Source organism: Olea europaea, unplaced genomic scaffold, assembly GCF_002742605.1.
Source record: "Olea europaea var. sylvestris unplaced genomic scaffold, O_europaea_v1 scaffold2922, whole genome shotgun sequence".
Taxonomy (NCBI): Eukaryota; Viridiplantae; Streptophyta; class Magnoliopsida; order Lamiales; family Oleaceae; genus Olea; species Olea europaea.
The window spans coordinates 14,585-20,186 of record NW_019247803.1 but is presented as its reverse complement, the minus strand read 5'-3'; positions in this window follow the sequence as shown (position 1 = coordinate 20,186).

Genomic DNA, 5,602 nt, shown 5'->3' with positions numbered 1-5,602 from the left:
TGCAGGAATTTGAAGACGTGTTTTCAAAGGACGTGCCAAGTGGATTGCCACTAATTAGAGGCATTGAGCACCAAATTGACTTCATACCTGGAGCTGTCATTCTGAACCGACCAGCTTATCGAAGCAACCTCGAGGAGACGAAGGAACTTCAGAGGTAAGTGGAGAAATTGATGAGCAAAGGTTATGTGAGGAAGAGCATGAGCCCTTGTGCTGTTCCTGTCCTATTGGTACCAAAGAAGGATGGAACATGGAGGATGTGTGTGGACTGCAGAGTCATCAACAACATAATGGTAAAGTATCGTCATCCCATACCTAGGTTAGATGATATGCTCGATGAACTACAGCTTGCACTTTTAGTAAAATTGATCTTAAGAGCGGGTATCATCAAATTCGCATGCGGGAGGGTGATGAATGGAAAACGGCATTTAAAACTAAATATAGTTTATATGAGTGGTTAGTCATGCCGTTTGGACTCACTAATGCACCGAGTACTTTTATGCGTTTAATGAATCACGTTTTACATGCTTTCATAGGTAAATTTGTTGTAGTTTGTTTTGATGATATCCTAATCTATAGCAAAAACCTAGAAGAGCATTTGGAACATTTAAAATGTGCGCTTGTTGTGTTAAGAAAGGAATGATTATATGCTAATTTTAAGAAGTGTACGTTTTGCATGGATAAAGTTGTTTTCATAGGGTTCGTGGTTAGTGCTAATGGAGTAGAAGTAGATGTAGAAAAGATAAAGGCTATTAAAGAATGGCCAACACCTAAAAGCATAACTGAAGTTAGAAGCTTTCATGGTTTAGCTAGTTTTTATAGGCAGTTTGTAAAGGATTTTAGCACAATCACTACACCACTTATTGAGATTGTTAAAAAGAGTGTAGATTTTCATTGGGGTGAGGCACAAGAACTTACATTTAATACTATCAAGGATAAATTGTGTAAAGCACCTATTTTGGCATTGCCTAACTTTCACAAGACATTCGAGGTCAAGTGTCATGCTTTAAGAATAGGTATTGGAGCAGTGTTAACGTAGGAATGGAGGCCTATTGCTAACTTTAGTGAGAAGCTGAGCGAAGCTGCACTAAACTATCCGACATATGACAAAGAGATCTATTCACTCTTTCGAGCACTGGAGACTTGGCAACATTATTTGTGGCCTAAGGAATTTGTGATACATACCGATCATAAGTTTTTAAAACACTTGCGAGGACATGGTAAATTGAACAAGAGGCATGCAAGATGGATGGAATTCATCGAGAGCTTCCCTTACATTATCAGGTACAAACAAGGTAATGGGAATGTGGTAGCGAATGCATTGTCTTGAAGGTACGTGCTTATTAATTCTTTAAGTGCAAAATTACTTGGCTTTGAGCATATTAAGAGCATGTATGTGAATGACCTTGATTTCTCTGACATCTATGACTCATGTAATAAAGGAGCGGTTGACAAATTTTATAAACATGAGGGATATCTGTTTAGAGAGAATAAATTGTGTATTCCTAATTGTTCTATGCGAGAGTTGTTGGTAAGAAAAGCACACAATGGAGGTCTAATGGGTCACTTTGGGGTTCAAAAGACGTTAGAGGTATTAAGAGGACATTTTTATTGGCCTAAGATGAGAAGTGTTGTAAAACAAATTTGTAGAAAATGCATAACTTGCAAGAAAGCTAAGTCTAAAGTTTTACCACATGGTTTGTATACACCTTTACTTGTACCTAGTGAACCTTGGGTGGATATATCAACGGATTTTTTGTTAGGTTTACCTAGAACAAAAAGAGGTCGGGATTTAATATTTGTTGTGGTAGATAGGTTTAGTAAAATGGCACACTTTATACCATGTCACAAAATCGATGATGCCACTAATATTGCTGATTTGTTCTTTAGGGAAATAGTACGTTTGCATGGGGTCCCTAGGAGCATAGTATCTGATCGGGATGTTAAGTTTTTGAGTCATTTTTGGCATGTATTGTGGAATAAGTTAGGTACTAAACTATTATTCTCTACAATTTGCCATCCATAGACTGATGGACAAACCGAGGTAGTAAATAGGACCATGACTTAATTGCTTCGTACCGTGATAAATAAGAACTTGAAAAGTTGGGAAGAGTGTTTACCTTTCATCGAATTTGCTTACAATAGAGCTATACACTCTTCTACTTCATTTTCGCCTTTTGAAATCGTTTATGGGTTTAATCCACTAACTTCTTTGGATTTGTTACCTTTACTTGTGAATGAACGAGGTAGCCTGGATGGTAAGAGGAAAGCTGAGTTGGTAAAATCACTCCACGAAAAGGTCCGGATGCAAATTGAAGAAAAGAGTAAGCTAGTTGCATCAAGGGTAACCAAAGGAAGAAAGCGCGTGACATTTGAACCAGGTAATTGGGTTTGGGTACATTTCAAAAAGGAGCATTTTCATGAGCAGAGGAAGTCAAAATTGTAGCCACGAAGAGATGGTCCATTCCAAGTATTCGAAAAGATAAATGATAATGCATACAAAGTGGAACTTCCAGGTGAGTATAATGTTACAGCTACATTAAACGTTGCTGATCTATCTCTCTTTGATGCAAGTGCAAATTCGAGGATGAATTTTTTTGAAGAGGGAGGGGCTGATATGATCCAAGATGCGAGAGTCACGAAGGGAAGGCCGAGCCGAGACCCGTAGATTATTGAAGAAGGCCCAATTATGCGATCGAGAGCGAAATGAGTTAAATAGGCGATGGGGTTGCTCGTTAAATCCACTATTGATGAAACCATGTTTGGGATGCAAAATGGAGCAAGTGTCATGTTGGGGTCGAAGGCCAAAGAGACTTGGATCAATATGATACGAGCAACGGAAGTTGGAAGCAGCAATGTGAACTATGCGACCACATAGTTATAATTCCCATGCGGACGCATGTATACCGGCAGGGCATTCCAGGAGGCAAATCAAATGAACTATGCGACCGCATAGAACAAAGTCGAGGACCGAATTGCAATTTTTCGCGAGTTTCCTAATTTGATTAGAATTGTAATCTTTTCATAATTCTTCTTGATTTTTGCATGGGATTTTATTCCTTTCACAATATTTTAGGTTTTAGTATAAATAGGAGTAGTATTTTTCATTGTGGAGGACTTTGAACATTTTTATTGAAAGAATTATCGCTTTCTTCTTTGTTCTTCTAAATTGAATAATTAATTGAACTTATCAAGGAGAAATTCTTGTGACATTCAAAACCGGATTGTGGGTTCTTCAATTGTGTAATCAAGGGATTCATCGTATCTTGCTATCTTTGGGTTCTTTGTTCCACGCTGTTGGGTCAAAAATCCAAAACCGGGTTATCAATTGGTGTTCTTGGGTTCCGCATCAATCTCGTTGTGGGTTTCGTAGTCTCTATTGCTACGGGGTTCGCACCAGTGGGTTTCTAATCAAATTTGACTAAAATTTAACCTTGATTTAGTTTGTTGGGGTATTTGTAATAAAAATTTTCTAAATTTTCAGTTGAGTTTTATCATTGGTATGTTTCTAATAGAATTTTACTAAAATTTCACATGGGTTTAGTTCATTGGCCCGTTTCCAATCAAATTTGACAAAAAATTCATCTGGGTTTTGTTTGTTGGCAGGTTTCCAATCAAATTTAACTCAAATTTAAATTAGATTTTGTTTGTCAGCGGGTTTCCAGTCAAATTTGACTAAAATTCCGCTTAGTTTTAGTTCATTAGCTCATTTTCAATCAAATTTGGCTAACATTTCTTTTGCATTTTGTTCATTGGTGCGTTTCCAATCAAATTTGATAAGACTTTCACCTAGGTTTAGTTCATTGGGCATGTTTGTAATCAAATTTGACTAAAATTTCAGTTGAGTTTTATCGTTGGCCGTTTCCAAGAGATTTTTACTAAAATTTCATATCAATTTAGTTCTTTGGTGTGTTTCCATTCAAATTTGACTAAATTTTCGTATAGATTTTGTTCATTGGCGCGCTTCAAATCAAATATGACCACAATTTCATCTCAGTTTTGTTAAATGGCGAGTTTTCAACCAAATTTGTGTAAAATTTCATCTGGATTTTGTTGTTGATGCGCTTCTAATCAACTTTGACAAAAATTCACATGGGTTTTGGTCATTGGCGTGTTTCTAATCAAATTTGACTAAAATTTCACCCAAGTTCTGTTCATTGGCGTGTTTGTGATCAATTTGGCTAAATTTTCAGTTGAGCTTTATAATTGGCACATTTCCAATAGAATTTTACTAAAATTTCACATGAGTTTAGTTCTTTGGCGCGTTTCAAATCAAATTTGACTAAAATTTCGTCTGAATTTTGTTCGTTGGCACACTTCAAAGCAAATATGACTACAATTTCATTCGAGTTTTGTTAAATGATGCATTTTAAATCAAATTTGAGTAACATTTCATCTAGATTTTGTTCATTGGTGCACTTCCAATTCAAATTTAACTAAAATTTCACATAGATTTAGTTCATTGGCATGTTTTCGATCATATTTGACAAAAATTTCACCTGAATTTTGTTCATTCACGTGTTTCTAATCAAATTTGACTAAAATTTCACATGAATTTGGTTCAATTGGTGCGTTTCCAATCAAAACTGTCAAAAATTTCATCCGCGTTTTGTTCATCGGCCGGTTTCTAATCAAATTTGACTAAAATTTCTCATGCGTTTAGTTTATTGGCTCATTTCCTATCAAATTTGAATTTGATTTTGTTCATTAATGGGTCTCTAGTTAAATTTGACTAAATTTTCACTACGGTTTAGTTCATTGGTGCATTTTCAATAAAATTTGACATAAATTTCATTTGCATTTTGTTCATCGGCTGGTTTCAAATCAAATTTGACTAATATTTCACCTGGGTTTAGTTTGTTGACGTGTTTGTAATCAAATTTGACTAAATTTCAGTTGAATTTTATCGTTGGCCCATTTCCAATATAATTTTACTAAAATTTCACATGGGTTTAGCTCTTTGGTGCATTTCCAATCAAATTTGACTAAAATTTCGTATGGATTTTGTTCATTGGCATGCTTCAAATCAAATATGACCACAATTTCATCTGAATTTTGTTAAATGGCAAGTTTTCAATCAAATTTGAGTAAAATATTATCTGGATCTTGTTCATGGGTGCGGTTCCAATCCAATTTGACAAAAATCTCACCTGAGTCTCATTCATTGGAGTGTTTTGGATCAAAATTGGCTAAATTTTCAATTGAGTTTTATCATTGGCACCTTTTGAATAGAATTATAGTAAAATTTCACATGGGTTCAGTTCTTTAGTGTGTTTCCAATCAAATTTGACTGAAATTTCATCTGAATTTTGTTGTTTGCACACTTCAAAGAAAATATGACTACAATTTCATTTGAGTTTTGTTAAATGACACATTTTAAATCAAATTTGAGTAAAATTTCATTTGGATTTTGTTCATTCGTGCGCTTCCAATCAAATTTGACTAAAATTTCAAATGGGTTTAGTACATTGGTGCGTTTCCAATCATATTTGACCCAAATTTAATTTTGATTTTGTTCATTAGCGGGTTTCGAGTCAAATACGACTAAAATTCTGCTTAGGTTTTGTTCATTAGAGCGTTTCAAATCAAATTTGACTAAAATTTC